This window comes from Delphinapterus leucas, chromosome 5 (genome assembly GCF_059928025.1).
Source record: "Delphinapterus leucas isolate spDelLeu-1000000601 "Yukka" chromosome 5, BTC_Dleu_Yukka2, whole genome shotgun sequence".
NCBI lineage: Eukaryota > Metazoa > Chordata > Mammalia > Artiodactyla > Monodontidae > Delphinapterus > Delphinapterus leucas.
The window spans coordinates 105,623,042-105,641,627 of NC_143133.1; positions in this window are offsets into that span (position 1 = coordinate 105,623,042).

The window sequence follows — 18,586 nt, forward strand, 5'->3', positions numbered from 1 at the left end:
GCAGGGAGATCAGCTCGGTGCTTTGTGACCACCTAGAGGGGTGGGATAGGGAGGGTGGGAGGGAGAGAGACACAAGAGGGAAGAGATATGGGAACATATGTATATGTATAACTGATTCACTTTGTTATAAGGCAGAAACTAACACACAATTGTAAAGCAATTATACTCCAATAAAGATGTTAAATAAATGGTTAAAACTGTAAATGTTATGTGTTTTTTATTATTACAATTTTTAAAAATGCAGATAAGATTAAAAAAAGAGGATGCAGCCAACCTGCAGCAATTCTTCAGGAGGCAGTCTTGGGGATAAAGATGCAAATTGTTTGTCCTTTCACCCTCCAGTTGTGGCCAGTCTCTCATCTGTTGATCCTACTGGAGTGCACAGAGCAAGGAATCCCATTTATATCGTTCATGAGAAGAAGTCTGAAGGGACTAACAGACGCTAATTAGCTGGGTCCCGCCATTCAATCAACTGTTCTGTAGAGGAAGCAGCAAACCTCCTACCCTAACCTTAACCCTAACCTTAACCTTAACTCAGCATCAAAAAAGGGTTGGAATGAGAAAAGCTGATGGCAGGTGTTTCTCCTGATCCAGAAACAGTCGCACACAACAAATAAACACAGTGGTGTGTTTTCCAGTTAACCTAGAAAATCTTTGTTTAAATGCCATGATGTTCATTTCTATCATTTGATCTAGAAATCCCACTTCTAGGAATCTACCTTAAGGAAATAACCAGAAACATAGACTGAAAATTACACACAAGGAGATTCACTGAAAATTTTTTCATAAAAAATTTTACAAAAAATGGAGCAACTAAATGTCCAGAGTGCGCAATATAATATTAGATGAGAAAGCAGGCTACTAACTGAATACAGACCGTAATGCCGATTGTGTAAGAGGCTGCAAAGAAAACTAAAATATTAGTATGGTTATCTTTGAATGACTGAATTAAGAATGATTTTTTTCGTATTTTTCAACATTTCTGTATTGAAGGCGATTAACTTGGATAAACAAGAAAAGACAACACGTGTTAGTTTTTTAAACCTCATGTCTGCCTCACGTGATGAATATTCCCAATATAGAGACCTACAGAATCTCCTCTGCCATCCTGTTTAAAAGGCATTGATTACCTGCTGGCTGCCTAGTAACTTGAAGGGAAGCAGCCAGGGGGAGGGCAACCATGTCCTCTGAGATAGACAGCATGCGTGGCTGAGGGCGCAGCTTCCTTTGATGGAATATTGCTAAACAATGACATTCTATCTCCTGCAAGAAATTATTTCTGCTGGCTGTGCAAACATCAGGCTGGAGCCTGCCCTTGGAGAGGCGGCTGCATTACTATGTATTTGTAAAATCAGCAGAGCCTGGGCATGAACGGTCATAGTGGTTGATTTTACAAGCTGCTCACAACAGGCATCTGCACACAGAAAACCATAACTCAGAGTAGATTTAGCCTATTGTGATTCCTCCTTATTTTAGGTTTTGCCATTTTGAAAGGGTGTCATTTTACCCAGGAGAAAATGTGCTTTGTGTAAAATGACTTCAGAGATATGAAATTACAATATATTAACCTAAACTTGGTACATTCTAGTCTACCTTTTATACTTTGTTTAACTATTTCTTATCCTTGCACCTCTCATGCTATGGGGATGGCAGCTTTGGAAGGTCCACTCCATGGATGGTCAGTGGACCCCAAGGCTTCAGGGATCTTCTCCAGGAAAGAGGACACCTACACAGGTAAGAGGTCCTGCTGAGTCTGCTCAGTGCTCGACCTCTATACTTAAGACTTCCTGTTAGTGACAGTGGCCTCGCCAGTATTTGGTGGTGGGGAGTCACCGGTCTGCTGCTGGCTTGGCATCAAGTCTTGCACAGGGTCAGCAGCAGATGGCGAGAATTTTTAATCCCCACAAACGGTGCTTCCTTCAGACTGAAACTTGGTGAAGTCCCCAAACTTTCCATCCCATCTGCCTAGCCCCAAGTATCATTTGCTGTCAACTTTACCCTTCAAATCATCTTCTGGACTTGTGGTATTTTAACCGGCAAAATTAATTTTGCCATCAGTGAAATCAATAAAACATTGCAAAAAGTTCCAAGAGGGTTTTAAATGTTTTTTCCAGTTTTATTGAGAAATAATTGACATGCATCACTGTATAAGTTTAAGGTGTACAGCATGATGGTTTGATTTACATATATTGTGAAACGATTACCACCATAGGTTTGGCTAACATCCATCTTCTCATATAGATACACTAAAAAAGAAAAGACAGAAGAAGGGAAAAAAAGTTTCTCCTTGTGGTGAGAACTCACAGGATTTACTTGCTTAACAGCTTTCCTATATATCACACAGCAGTGTTATAGTCATCATGTCGTACATTACACATTTAAAATTTTTTCAATACAAAAATAAACCATTTGAGAGAAGTTGCTCTTAGCCAATTAGGGTAGGCACAGCAAAAAAGAAGAAAAAAATTGTGAAGCTTTTTGTTTTTTTAAAGAAGTGTAGTTGATTTACAATTTTTTTTTGTTTTTTTTGGAGTTTTTTTGGCCATGCTGCAAGACATGTGGGATCTTAGTTCCCCAACCAGGGATGGAGCCTGCGCCCCCTGCAGAGGAAGCACGGAGTCTTAACCACTGGACCACCAGGGAAGTTCTTGTGAAGCTTTTTTGACACACTGCTTGAGTCACATCCCAAAAGATTCCAAGCTAGTTAAGTCTTGCGTGGAAACTGCATCTTGTCTGTATATTGAAAAAGCTCCACTTAAGAGCAATTGCATTAAAAATGACTGGAAGCAATGAGGCAATTTTAATAGCATTTATTGTTAGTAGAATATCTTCTGAAAAATATGGGTTTTTTTCTTTTACACTTGGTTGCATCTGGACAAAAAAAATGTTTACCCACTGCTTGTTCTCGACCCCAGATTACTGACTTAAGGTTTGAGTGAGGGCCAAGGAGATAGCCACCTTGACATAAAGCAGAGGGATTATCCTCCAACATTAATAATGTCTTTCATAACTGAGCAGCTTACTTTCCCCACGATTTTCCAAGTTATGGTTGAAAGCTCCCTGATCTCAAGCCAGAATGAGAGGGAATTCATATTTCTTAATGATTAATATGGCATTCTTTCCAGAGAGAAATCAAGTGTGAGCATAAATAACTTGGCTGAGCGTACGAAAGATGAAGACAGACATATCTGAAGAGGCCTCAAGATGCAGAATGTAATACTGTGGTTGCGTTTGACTAAACATAATGTATCTATTCAGAGAGGAAAATGGAATTTTTAAAATCTGTATTGAGCAAAAACTGAATTCCTTTTTTTTTTCTTCTGTCCTACGTAAATGTATCACACTGTTGAAGTTATCGAAAGAGAAGTTATCAGAGAAGGCCAGAAAGGGATGCAGGGTTGCCAAGGTTTTTTATGCATGTGATTGAGTTCTGAAAAAGTTTTTATATGACCAGGTCAGGTGACAAACGTTCAGTGAACACAAAGGAAAGTGTTGCAATCAAAGAATCATTCCTCTATGAACTTAAAAATACAGAGTGGTAATTGTATGTTACTATTACTTCATAGCCAATGATTCCATCTGTCTGGGTTGAGCCCTCGGGAAAGGTCTTGATAGCGCCTGCTGCGAAGGAAAGACCCAGATTCATTTTCAAGGAAAGGACACAGATTCATTTTCAAGCGGCAACGCTTTCAAAAACAATGATGCTTTGTGGGCTCCCTGCAAATACCAAGTGATCCATACAGAAGAAGTTGGGGGTTTATAGTTCCCAGAAAAAGAGATGCTACCAACAGGAACGAGCCCTTCACAATGTCTCCGGTGGTTTCGGATTTCCGTCCCCTCTCTCATTAGGGATAGGTTAGGAGGAGAGACTTCCAAACAATATCTGGGAAGAAACAATAGTAATAGGCGGAGAAGAAATTCCCTTGAAGATGAGTCTAACTGAGATGAGGTCAAAAGCAGAAACACCCTGCCGCCCCGGTTTGGGGGACTGCCCTGCGAACCCGCTGCTGTTGTCTGGGAGTTTATGTTTAAATCTCTGCAGCATCTCCCCTAGATCTTTCCAGAGAAAGGATTACTAACCAGGAGCATGATGGTCACATCGTTCCCACTTGAACTCGATGCGATGAGCACATTTGTTTGTCCTCATTAAGTGCAGCGTGGCCAGCTCTAACGGACATGCAGAGGCAGTATGCTGGGGCCGGGCCAGCGAGCCAGGAGCTGGGCAGGAGAGGGGGGCCCAGCCCACGGTCTGCCTGAGACAAGCTTTGCCGCCTGGGGAAGTTAGGTGCTTCCCTGAGATCTTGGGTAACTTGTCAATAAGCAGAGGGCTTTAGGTAGAGGTTTTCCAGAAGCCCCTGGGGTCCCAGGACATGCCCAAGGCTACCTTAGGGGTGGCAGGATGGCCAGACAGGGGCACTGCCTGCAGATCCTCGCCCCCACTTCAAGCAGGGCATGTCTGATTGGATCCTTTATATATATAGAGTTCTAAGTAAGACAGATTTTAAAGGTGTGAAACCACAGGACTAGCTAAGCTTCACATTCCTTACTTACAAAAAGGCAAAGTGAGGAATCTGATCATCTTTCTTCGTGGCCAAGCGTAATGGTGGTTAGAAGCATGGACTCTGGAGCCACTTGCCTGGGTTCAAACCCCCATCCCTTCTGTCTGGAGCCAGGTGGCCCTGGAAAAGTTTCTTAACTTCCCCGTGCCTCAGTTTCCTCATCTGTGACATGTGTGTACTAACAGTACTTGCCTCACAGGATTCTCGTGAGAATTAGATGAGGTAATATGTACAAAGCCCTCAAAATAGTGCCCAGCACAGAAACAAGTGTTTCTTATTATCCTTGGCCCCAGTTAGCAGCGAGCTTCTGGGCCAGCATCGTTAATAAAGCCACAGAAGGAAATGAGGAGGAGCTCACTCATTCCGTGTAAAGGTGCTTGGGAGCGTCATTGGATTGGCTGAAAGTGCCTTTTAAAATGATACTGTTGGTTTCTGAATCACACTTAGTAAGAAAAGCAGAACAGAAGGTGATAAATGCCTTTATGGGAGAGCTTGGCACAAGAGGCAGGTGCGACAGTAAAGTTAATTGGTGACTGGGAGGTGGAACCTCTGGGCGAGGCGGGGTGACAGCATGAGCTAGCTCCTCTCCTGCTCTGCTTTATGGTGATTAATTCATTAGGGATTCTGAAAGCCCGTTCTTGGGTGGCTGCTGGTCCTGCCTTTGCCCAGACAGGGATGATGTCAGCCTACAGTTCATGGAGTTCTGCAATCCTCTGGAGGATTCCGGGAGCTTACAGAGCATCTCCAGGCTGCCAGCCAGCACTCTGAAAACTAAATCCCATTTGGACCTTGTGCATACTGGCTTGCTTGTGTCTAGCAGATCTTTGTGACTGTTGCTCTCTGTACAAGCACGGGAGCATGAGAAGAAACCTCCAGAGTTCCTTATGAAAGACTCATTTTTCTAGCCCCCTGGCTCGCTGAGAATTCGGCTCCGTTTCTCAGCCTCTTCCCTCATTCACAAAGGGCAGGGAATGGGCTAACACAGCAGGGGTAGATGGAATTTAAGATGCAGAATTTCAGATAGTAAAATGTATCGTTATTTTAGGTACCACTAAGCAAGAAACAAATACCTGCTAATTAAACTCGGACACAAGCTTTAAAAAATCAGTTTGAAAATGCTCTTTCAGACATGCTCAGGGCTTTTAAAAAGCCACATAACACTCTTGCGCACAAATAAAAAGAAAAATAGCAGGTTGGGGTGTTCCTAAAACTTTTTGCATGCAGAGTCTGTCTTCTGAATCACTTTTTATCCTCAGTCAACCATGTCTGTGTTTTCTTCACGTAACGTCATCCTCTGTGTGGTCGGGAGCCCTGTTTATGTAGAACGTCAGTCAAATCATAGAGTAAATTTCTGAAGACATTGTAAGTGGCCTGGGGACGCAGCACAGGTAGTGACAACCAGGCACGTATCTCAGTTGAAATGCCCCATGAACAGCTGTGACAGGTCTGTACTTGTGCCAGCAACGACAAGTACTCCTTCATGGCCGCCACCAGACCAGCAGCAACTGTAAGGTGCATCCCAACTGAAAGAACCTTGAAATGTGAAAAAATGTGCATCTTAAGATCCATGAAATTGGCAATAAAGATTTACTCTTATTTCTCTAAGAGGATGGATTACATTCTCAGGAAACTTTTCATGGATTATTGAAAAACTGTACTTCGTCCTATTAGTGAGAAGGTATATAGTGAATTTTTGGCCCTTCTCAAAAACTTGACACTTTCTCCAGTCAGGGTGTGCTGGAGGATCAGAGGATTCCAGAGGTGAGAGTCAGCCTTGGGAGAGGACAACTGCTCTTGTGATGTGTTTTACATTTGCTGAAAGTGTTTTCCCCTTAAGTAAGAGTCATTTATTTGTGTGATGGCATTGCTATTCGCTGTGAAAGTACAAGTACCCTAAGAAAGGTCACTCGGTGTTCTTGCTGCCTGATTAACGATTTCTGCCTTCTAGGATGGATTTTGCCAGAGGTTTATTTAAAGGAGCCAACCTTTTAAAAAGAAAAATCTCTGAATGTTTCAACAGCATAAAGCTTAGATCACAAAACACCACATATTGTATGATTTCATTTACATAAAATGTCCAGAATAGGAAAATCTATAGAGACAGAAAGTCAATTAGTAGTTGCCAGGGACTGAGTGGAGGGGAGAGCAGGAGTGATAGTTAATGGGTACAGTGTTACTTTTTGGAGAGACAAAAGTGTTCTAAAATTAGATTGTGGTGATGATTGCACAACCCTGTAAATATACTAAAAACATTGAATTGTACACTTTAAATGAGTGAATTGTATAGTATATGAATTATATCTCAACAAAGGAATTTTTATTGAAGTATAGTTGATTTACAATGTTGTATTAGTTTCAGGTGTACAGCAAAGTGATCCAGAACTTTTCAGATTTCCAAAGAATTTTCCAGATTCTTTTCACATATAGATTATTACAAAATATTGAGTATAGTTGCCTATGCTATACAGTAGGTCCTTCAACAAAGAAATTTTTAAAAACACTGAAGAGAATGTGCTGTGTGTATATTAAATAACCTAAACAGCAGTTCTTTTACATTTATCCCAGTGATATTTATTTAATAAAAGCTTAGAATTATTTTGTTCAAAGCAATTTGACAGACTCAGCAAAGCAAACTGTTACAGGCTGTGGCAAAGAAGAGCTGATCTCCCCTTTGAGGAACCCACAATGAAGGAGGGGCAGGAGAGAGACACATAAATAACTCCGGAGGACAGAGGAAATATTCTGAAAGGCTCTGAGGATCTTTGTGGGTGAGCTCTGGATTTGACTTTGATAGGTAGGTATGAGGGGAGGGGACGGGGAACATATATGGAGCAGAGAAATGTCTCAGATCCTTTGCAGCTGAGAGAGACTTTCTTGGAAAGAGGACCCACTGAGAGCTTCTCTGGGGTGAGTTCAGGAAGCGATGAGCCAAAGAACATGTGGGCAGGTAGAGTCGATCCAGAGAAGGTTCTCGATCTGAGGGGGAGAATGTTGTCAGCAGGAATAGACCATGAAGCGATGCGAAAGGATCAGGAAGAGTTGAGCAGGGTCACTCAGCTGGTCGCTGAGACAGATCATGAACTCAAATCCAGTTTCCTAACTCTTGGTGCAGTCATCACTCCTCGGAAATGAATGGCATAATACCTTGGTGCCGTCCCCAGCAATGCCCACCAGTGGTCTTGGGAGACTGCAGCCTAGTGGACAAACACAGTCTTTGGAAGGATGAAAGACAAAAGTCAAGGAGATGGCAAAGTAAGAAGGACCTGCCATTTGTCCTTTTCCTTACTTCTTCAACCTCTCCCTTTAGGATCAGAAGCACCCATGTTCCATTAACATCCACTCCTGCAAGTGTGGAGTAAAACCCACCTTGGCAGGAAAATGTCCCCTCCCACCCCTGTTCTCTAAGGGATGCTGCTGACCTGGTCTGCCCACTCTGGAACTTTGATTGCAATTAAAATTGGCTTCATGGAGGACAGCTTTCTTTCTTTAACAAAGCCTCAGATTTTTTTAAAAAATTCAGGTCTTTATAAAGACCCTCAAATAAGTAGAGATTGATTGAATCTATACTCTGGCAACTGACAATATAGAGGTAACTAGTTAACCCAATGGTTGACCCAAATAGTTGACCCAACCAAAATGTGTATGTACTAAACCTATAAAAATATTCCGAACAGTTCGAGAGTTAACTTTTAATCCCTCCTCACAGGGGATTTCACTGAGGTCACTGTGTCTGTGTTGGCCTGTCAGCATCTTCTCCTTTTCTTGCCCTGGATGTTTTCACTAAGTAATCCCCTACTAGACTTCATGATGTTCTTTAGCCATGCTTGTCGTCATCAGAATGGTTATTTCCGTGCACGAAGGCGTTTCATTAATTTCCCGTCTCCATCTGCAGTTGCCTGAAGTGCTCCTTTTAGGAACAGAGCCTTCGTCAGCCGTGTCTGTGCCTTGGGCCAGTAAGTCTACGTGGGGAGCAGAAGGCAAGTGTTTCCTCCCGGGGCTCACGTACTGCGGCGGCCCCCTGTTATCCAGGAAATTCTCCCTCCGCCCTCTCTCTCAGCTGATTCTTTGCTCTGTGCTGAGCTGTCCCCGTAAGCTCTCAGAGAAGTGGAGAGGATGTTTACGACTTCTAGTTTTAGTGCTACCTTAAAACAAATCTCCTATCCTGCTCAGAAATCCTTGGTGTTTGCTGTTGAACCTGCTCTGTGTAGGCTCTGCTCAGCTTCTGCTCTTGGTGTGGGCATCTTTGCTCCCTGGGGTGGTAGACTTACATGCACCACAGGCACATGTGCCACTTCTGCTGTGGGGATTATTCCATTTAAAGGAAAAGCTGAATAAGACAAATATCATATGATATCATTTATATGTGGAATCTAAAAAAAAAATGGTACAAATGAACTTATTTACAAAACAGCATAGAGTCACAGGTGTAGAAAACAAACTTATGGTTACCGGGGGGTGGGGGTGAGGTGGGGAAGGGATGAATTAGGAGATTGGGATTGACATATACACACTACTATATATATAGTAGATAACTAATAAGGACCTACTGTATAGCACAGGGAACTCTACGCAATACTCTGTAATGACCTATGGGAAAAGAAACTAAAAAAAAGTGGATATTCGTAAATGCATAACTGATTCACTTTGCTATGTACCTGAAACTAATGCAACATTGTACATCAACTAGACTCCAATAAATTAAAAACTAAATAAAGGAAAAGCTGAGAGGCTCTGGGAGGGCCCGCCTGGCCTCTCAGCCCACCTTTCCCCAGCCTTGATTTTTGTACCTGAACTATTTCCTTCCTTCATCAGTAGATACATGCTAATATACTGCTATTACTATAGACACCTAATTCATTCAAGCAGTGAATATTCCTGTCCATTTCTCCTCTCATGGTGGACGATCAAAAATTTGCACACTTATCTTTATTAAATAAAAGAACAGTGTACAGGTAACTTGCTCTCTAGTTCCATAATGTCACTCACCAAAGACTCCTTTCCTACAAAGTATTTGAATAGACTGGCTAATTCATGCCATGTGATCTTTTAAACTGCTTACCAATTTATCAAAATGGAAGGAATTCAAAACAGATGTTTTTAGAACATGCATTCTTCACAAACCAGGAAAGGATCCCTAACTCTGAGAGAATCTTAAATGTTTGAATGTTTTATCTGAACCTGTGATGATAACCATGATGATAAAACCTTCTTGTCACTCATTTTGTCAGATCAAATAACTTCTTTATTGTGACTGATAATTGAACAAGAGCAGACTTGGCTAACCCCTTTCTTGACATTATCTCTTCCCATAAACACCAGTAGAGGGAAGTTCTGAATCCTTAAGGATGGTCATGTTCTTTGACTGGCTCTTCTGTGATTATTTCCACCAGCATTCTTGATCTTCAGTTAAACGTTCCCAACAAATATACAAATCAATGCCTTTCTTGCCTTGTAGGTAAATTTATGGACAGCACTGTTACTTAAAATTATTTTATTGGCTTATAGTGTCAAATGATTATAAACCTAGATTCCAAACAATGGAAATTTTCAAAATTTTTTGAAAGCTTAAATAGTTCTCCCCTCCTTCTTAAAGCCAATTATCTTGTGTTCACATTTTGTAAATTATTCATTCAACAAATATTAATATTCGATCAACTAGTGAAAACATGAGTGGCAGAAGCAGTTGATGGTCAATAAACAGATAAAGAGAAAATGCACAATTAAATATGGTATAAATGAAAAGATGCAATGGGATACTAATGGTGTGTGTGTGTGTGTGTGTGTGTGTGTGTGTGTGTCTATTAAGGTAGAGGGAGGCCTCTCGGAGGAGGTCATACTGAAGCTGAGGCTTGAAGAATGAACAGAAGGTAGACAAGCAGAGTAGGGGAGCAGGGTCCCGAGCAGAAGGAAGAGTAAGCACAAGGCCTTGAAGCAGGAAAGGGATTGGCATATTCAGTTAGAGAAAGGACTTCAGTGAGGCTGAGAGCAAGGGAACAGGTGGGACAAGATAGGAAAAGGGAAGAGGCCGGATCACATAGGCCATGAAAGAAGTCAAGATTTTATTGGAAATGTAATTCATTTAAGGTTGTCAAACGATAGTGTATCATGATTCAATTTGTGTTTTTAAGAAATTACGCTGGCTGTCTTTTGGCAGGAAGCAAGAGTGGGAACAGGGAAGTCAGTTAGTACATTACTGCAGTGACCCAGGAAAGAGTGGAGAACGACTAATAGGTGGAGAGAAACTGCTGGAGATGAGAAATAATCAAGGAAGGAGAAATGGCAGGATTCATTGAAAGTGGGAGAAAGAGGGAGGGAGGGAGGGAGTGTGACAGGGCCTTTCCGATTTAGCAACTGGATGGAGGGTGGTACAACTCAATGAGATGAAGGGAAACCAGGAGAGGGAATATTCTGAGGTGGGCATTGGGCTGAGTCAAGAGTTTTATTTGGGAGACACTGAGTCGGAGGTGCCGGTGAGGAGAGTTCTGAATTCTAAAGTACGGTCATGCTCTAAGATTCTTCTGTGATTGTCTCCACCAGCATCTTCAATCTTCAGTTAAACAAGGGAAACGGCAAGGAGGCAGTTTGATAAGTCAGGTGAATGTATGGGATATATGAGCTTAAAGGAGAGGCTTGGAGAAGTATTTAAATCATGGAAATAGATGACCTGCCCTGGGGAGAGGATATTGATGAAATTAGGGCTCCAGACTGAACCCTGGAAAACTCCAGCATTTAAAGAGGAGGAGAGAGAGACAGACAGATTGGGAGTTTGAGATTGACATGTCCACACTGCTATATTTAAAATGGATAACCAACAAGGACCTACTGTACAGCACAGGGAACTCTGCTCAGTACTCTGTAATAACCTAAATGGGAAAAGCGTTTGAAAAAGAATAGACACATGTATATGTATAACTAAATCACTTTGCTGTACACCTGAAAGTAACACAACATTGTTAATCAACTAGACTCCAATATAAAATAAAAATTAAAAATTAAATTAAAGAGGAGAAGTCATCAAAGAAACCTGAGAAAGGGTGACTGGAGAAGTAGGAGGGACACCAGGAGGATGTGAAGTCAGGAGAGTATTTTGAGAAGGTGGAGTTGATCATTCATTTCAAGAGGAGAAATTTTAATGAAGTGGTAGAAGCTGAAGCCACGTGGAAAGTTGGGACAACCCAAAGATCATTGGTTTTAAATGCTCTGTTCAGTCCAGCTGTGTATAAAGTTTGGGTTACAAACTAAAATTCCACGGACAGCACAAGTCCAAAAGTCAAGCAAAATGTCTAAGGTCCCGCAGGATCCTTCATTCCTGGAAGGAAAGAGGAATAGAAGAACTTAGGCAGAACTTGTGAAGTAAAAGATTTGGCAACGTCTGTAGTAAATTTCAGTCAACAGATCAAAGAACAGGTTTTTATTCAAGTGTTTGGATTTATTTGCTGTTAAATATCTCTGCATAATATTTCTGTATAAATACACTATGAGTGTAACTATATTTGAACTATTCATGTAGGAGGTAACATGCAAAAATGAAGTTTTGTTCAAGTTATGATATTTACATGGTTTTTTAAAAATTATAATGTTTATATTGCTATTTTATTATAGTTTTCTAAAAGAATGAAAAAAATCTATTTCATGTGACATGGAAAGAAAGGAGCTCAGGTTTCTGTAGTTTCTGCTCAACAGGTATATATTTTGGGGCAGACGCGCACTCCCCAGGTCCCCAAGCCACACAGAGAGGCAGTGTGGGAGAGTCAGTAACAGGTATTCTTCATTAGCATGTGCAATTCTTTTTCCACTGTTCCTTCAATATTACCAGATAACCAATCCATCACTCTAAAATCCATTTTTCATTTTATTTCCCTAACTTCTTCTTAGTAACAAGATCAGAACTGGCTATCAAGGCTGCGTTATTTATCTGCCTCATTTCCCACTGTGATTTTTGAACCTAAACATGATTCCGGGGGTTTGTTTCTCCGGGTGGCTGGACCACCATGGCTTCCCTGGCAGCTGTCCAAACCCCAGCTCTACTGGATTTGGGCAGAAATCCAGGGGAGCAGTTGCCTTAATGTTATCAGCTAATACTTTGTTACTTCATTATTGGCACCTTCCTGCCATGAGCCAGCAGAAAAATCTCAATTTAGTTCCTGAGGTCGAAGGTGGGATGGAGCAAGGGAAGAGAAGGGGCAGAAGAAACCTGGATCAATCTTCGCTGACCTCTCAGCCCAGTGCTCGCTGAGGTCAATCTCAACTTCAGCTTTTGTTTACTAAGCATTTGTTGGGATCTTTGGATGGTCACAGGGTTTGTTGCTGGCCAAATTCTTAAAGCAAGCCACTACGATTATCAATTATGAGAGACAAAACAGTGTCAGGATATGTGTCTTTTCGAAATACAAATAACCTGGAGAAAAGTAATAAGAATTGCCACTGCTTTTGTAAAATTCAGAAAACTTATACCCTGCTCCTCTGAGCCCCATTTAACACCTTTTACACATCTACCCACTCAATTAGAGGAAACTGACAAGGTGAGAGGCATAGAGCTTTCAGATTAAAATTTATCTCAAGAAGTTTTTCCATGCTCCAAGGTAGACTTCTAGATAAATAAAATCTTCCTCTTTTAACTTTACAAAACTGTTTAAAGCACCTTTTTCCGCACTGTAGTCAAATTATTATTTCTTATTCCTTATTTTTAAATTTGTTTTATTTTAGAGCCAGCTACTTCTCCTCTTAGTTACTGTGACATCTGTTTATATTTGAAAGAATATAACCTAAGATCAGGCAGTAATGATATTATTTGAAAGGTGGGTCATTTACTTGCATTGAGAAAAGACAAATTTTTTTCAAATGGCATCTTCAGAATGTGTGTAAGCATCTTTAAGAAGCCACTCCATTATGACATTACAATTCTCTTTAATAACCTGATTTTAAAGCTCATTCCTTTTCCATGACATCTTTTAATGCTCCCTTTGCACAAAAGTTTCTCAGAAGGATGGAGAGAAAAAACACTTTAAAAAAAAAGATAAGATGTTACATAAAAGGGTGGTATAAAAGCAAAATGGCTTAGAATCTAGACTAGATTAAGCCCTTCTGAGCCTCAGTTTCCTCTTCTGTATAATGGGGATAATAACAGTACTCACCTCCTAGAGTTATCATGAGGTGTACGATAGATGTGGCTATCATTATCAGAAAGTTTTATTTGGCATTTGATCCTGATGAGTTTGCTTTGGGAGGATGATGCCCCAATTGGGAGTATAAGGATAACTCAAACCTGTAGGGCCGTACATGTATTTTTTGATTCTGTGACAAATTCACATTAGATATCCCAGTTTATAAGACATGAGAGAAATTTCAAAGCCTTTGTAGAGAAAGAAATCTTACCGAAGTCTTCTTAAAAGAAACATTCATTTATTAATTCAGCAAATATTTATTGAAACCTGCTATAAAGGAAGCATTGGGGTAGGTACTGGGGTGTGAGCTAAATAGTTTCTGATTTCATTGAACTTGGACTCATGGAGGAGATTGTGATTAATCAAATAACCACCAATAAATAACACAGTCTATAATAAAAGCTATGAAGAAAAATTCTGATTTTTTAAATCTTGGAGAATAGAACAGATGTTGAAAAAGATACTTTGGAAGTGTAATTTTGCCATTTCTCAGTCTCAATCTCTTTCAAAATTGACAGTTATGATGTTAGTACTTGGGCTTCCTTGTTTGTGTGTGTGTTTGTTAAGAAAAACTGTACCAATTACAGCTTGAATTTTCAAAATTGGATTAAAACATGGAATCATTAAAATGACAGATGGATGACTCTCTGAAGCTTCAATTTCACGTCATGGCCATGCACACATTTTCAAGGGGCAAGAAACTCCGGACAGGAAGCCTGGCTCAGAGCTGGGGAGTGGAGGCATGAGCAGGGAAGGTCAAGGTTCCCAAAGCAGCTCTTGAGCCCCCTCGATCAGGAAACCCTGAGTCAGAGCGACAAAAGGAGTGGGGCAGGACCAGAAGGGCTAGGTCATGGCACTCAGGAAAGCAAGCCTCCAGTGGTGCCCCTTTTTATGAGTTTTCATTTGTATTCAAAGAATTTATCCAGAAGGCCTTCCTTCTCTGAGTATTTTTCTAAAAGTAGGTCATGACCCATTCGTGGGGCACAGAATAAACTTAGTGGGTACTTACCAGCATTTAAAAAAATGAAATAGAAAAAATTAAGGTAGAAAATGTCAGTGTGCTCTCTCTGTAGTAAGGGTGAGGGGTTCTGTGTTTTGGGGGGTGTGTGTGTACTAAGTGGGCTCTGGAGCTCGGAGCCTATTCAGTAGTGGGAGTTCTCTGAGGAACATCCTGTCCCCTACTTTTCTCAGGATATGGTCCTTGTTAAGTTCAAACCCTCTCCCAAGCAAGCTGGGCAGAGGCAGGGGCCGCAGTGCAGAGCTCCTGCCCAGGCCAAGTGCAGGGATCAGTTCGAGCTAAAGATGGTGTCTAGATGTTGGGCTGGCCTGCAAAGGAACAATCCAGGAGAGATATCCCTTGAAAGTGAATGAGGTAGAGACCAGGTACAAGGCAAAGCTGCCACCTCCCCAGGTGGGAAGGAAAGGCATAGGTTGGAATTGCTTATATTTGGACATTTTTGACCTGCAAATCTGGCAGTCTCACAGACGAGACCAATAGGTGGGTTGGTCAGGCCTTAGAGAGGCCTCCTGAAGACACGGCCTCCTTTAGGACTTCGCCTTGAGTGGGAAAGGTGCTGATAGCAGAGACAATTGGATTAAACTGAGGGCTTACATCCATATTTTCTTTGCTGGGTTCTTTGCCCTTGAGCAACTGCTCTGGGCACGGGCACCTGTCAGCTGCCTGTAACTGAAGCCTTTGTGTTTTAAACAAAGTAGGCTTAGAGGGAGCTTCCTTCTCTCCTTAGCACCTTTATGACTAAGACTGCTTTCCAAATAGTGTAAATGTTTTCAGTTTTATTTCCCCACTTGATAAGATACTTCTTTACCATAGTTAAAAAAATTAAGTTAACTTATGTAAGAACTTTTCCCAGAACGATAAAGGGGACACAATTTCTAACTTCAGATCTTCCCACATTGTTGTTTTTTTTAAAATAACAGCTTTATTGAGATATAATTCACATGTCATAAAATTCCCCTATTTTAAAGTGTTCAATTCAGTGATTTTTCCCCCCTAGGATTGTAAGACATTTTTTTCCAATTATACATATACATGTGTCTATTCTTTTTCAAATTCTTTTCCCATTTAGGTTGTTACATAATATTGAGCAGAGTTCTCTGTGCTATACAGTAGGTCCTTGTTGGTTATCCATTTTATTTTGCTTTTTGTTTTTTTTTTGCGGTACGCGGGCCTCTCACTGTCGTGGCCTCTCCCGTTGCAGAGCACAGGCTCCGGACGCGCAGGCTCCGCGGCCATGGCTCACGGGCCCAGCCGCTCCGCGGCATGTGGGATCTTCCCAGACAGGGGCACGAACCCGTGTCCCCTGCATCGGCAGGCGGACTCTCAACCACTGCGCCACCAGGGAAGCCCTGGTTATCCATTTTAAATATAGCAGTGTGTACATGTCAATCCCAAACTCCCTAACTATCCATCCCTCCCACCCTTCCCCCCAGTAACCATAAGTTCATTCTCTAAGTCTGTGAGCCTGTTTCTGTTTTGTAGATAAGTTCATTTTTTTTTTTAGATTCTGCATAAAAGCAATATTATATGATATTTCTCTTTCTCTGACTTACTTCACTCAGTATGACAATCCCTAGGTCCATCTATGTTGCTGCAAATGGCATTATTTCATTCTTTTTAATGGCTGAGCAATATTCCATTGTATATATGTACCACATCTTCTTCATCCATTCCTCTGTGGATGGACATTTAGGTTGCATCCATATCTTGGCTATTGTAAACAGTGCTGCAACGAGCACCGGGGTGCATGTATCCTTTTGGACCATGTTTCTCTCCAGATAGAAAACGAAAAGGCAACCCAAGAATGGGAGTAAATGTTTGCAAACAATGTGACCGACAGGGGATTAGTCTCCAAAATTTACAAACAGCACATGTGGCTTAATATCATCAAAACAAACAACCCAATTAAAAAATGGGCAGAAGACCTAAATAGACATTTCTCCAAAGAAGACATACAGATGGCCAAGAGAAACATGAAAAGATGTTCAACATTGCTAGTTATTAGAAAAATGCAGATCAAAACTACAATGAGGTATCACTTCACACCAGTGAGAATGGCCATCATCAAAAAGTCTACAAACAATAAATGCTGGAGAGGGTGTGGAGAAAAGGGAACCCTCTTGCACTGTTGGTGGGAATGTAAATTGGTGCAATCACTGTGGAGAACAGTATGGAGGTTCCTTAAAAGACTAAAAATAGGGTTGCCATATGATCCCACATTGTTTTGGGGTGACAGAGAGAATTCTCGAAGAAAAAGGAACGGATAATTGGTCTTCCTTAGAGTTCTTAGAGCATTCCAAAGAGAACTCCTTGAGGACAAAAGGGGAGGAAAGTCAAGGGGTGACTTTGTACCACAGTGTGGTCACTTTCTGCTGAAAGTTATCAGCTGGTGGAGAGGCGGGGAGAGAATAGGCTTGTCCCTGGGATATGGACAGATAAGACACGGGGGAAGAAAAACTACTGCAGCCATGAAAGATGCCAGCTTTCACGGCAGGTGTGAGTGCTGAGGGGCAGGGCTGGTTATCTACAGAGGCTCAGAGAGGAAGGAGAGTCTCCATCCAATGACCCAGAATGTGGCGGAAACCATAAAGATGGAGATGGCAGATCTCAAGGATCACCATCCTTTTCTTTTCTCTCTTAAAAAAATTTTATTGGTGTATAGTTGATTTACAATGTTATGTTATTTTCTGCTGTACTGCAAAGTGAATCATTTGTACATATACATACATCCACTCTTTTTAAGATTCTTTTCCCATATAGGTCATTACGGACTTGAGTAGAGTTCCCTGTGCTACACAGGAGGTCTTTATTAGTTATCTATTTTATGTATAGTAGTGTGTGTATGTCAATCCCGATCTCCCAATCTATCCCATCCCCTCCCCTTTCCCCTCTCGTAACCATAAGTTTGTTTTCTACATCTGAGGATCACATTTCTTTGAAATGACCTACCCGATACTTGCTACTTCAGCTTAAGTCTCTGACCTACTCTTCAAGAATGTGAGTTCTTTCACAAGCTTTCCTTGGTCAAGTCTGAAGGCCTATTTACTTCACATGTGGAGAAAGAGAGAGGGAGAGAGACGTATCTTTAAAACTCTAACATAAAGCTTTTATGTTGTAGAAAAAGTGTGTGCCTGGAAATGAGACAGACCTGGGTAGCACTTTTTAAAATTCTCACCTCAGACTAGCTCTGAGCCCTTGGGTAAGACAGTTAGCAAGTTAGGCAGCTCAAAGAGCTGCAGTGTCTTAACCTGAAAATAAGGGAAATAATACTTCTTTTGTAGGGTTGTTGTAAGGATTACATAAGATAAAGTGTATAAAGTGCAAGGCCGTTGCTGGGCATTCAGTAAATGAAGTCGGTATGTATGTTATTATCTTTCCATTCCAGGAAGCAGTTAAAGGACAACCACAACAGAATCTGTGACTCTTTTAGAGCACCAGTGTTGATCATAATATAAACATTTGGGGCACATTTACAGAATTATAATTCAAGATGGGGTCTTTTTAAAGGCTTTCATGAGAGTGTTGCATGAAGTTGTTTAGACAGTTACGTTAAAATCCCATGTCAAAATAAAAGGAAACATATCCAGTTTTAATTCTTGAGTGAGTCTCAAATCTAAGAATTATCTAAGCACTTTGCTCTTCTTCCTTTCCACTTCTGCTGTGTAACCTTCGTCTGTTTTATTTAATTTTGGCTTCTCTAGTATGGTTAATGTGAGCAAGTTTTGGAACAAGGGCTTAACAATTATAGACATTTTAGACTCAGAGCTAAAACATACCTTGGGGATTATCCAGTGTAGTATTTTCCAGATGTTACTCATTCAAAAATAACATGTCACTATTTTATG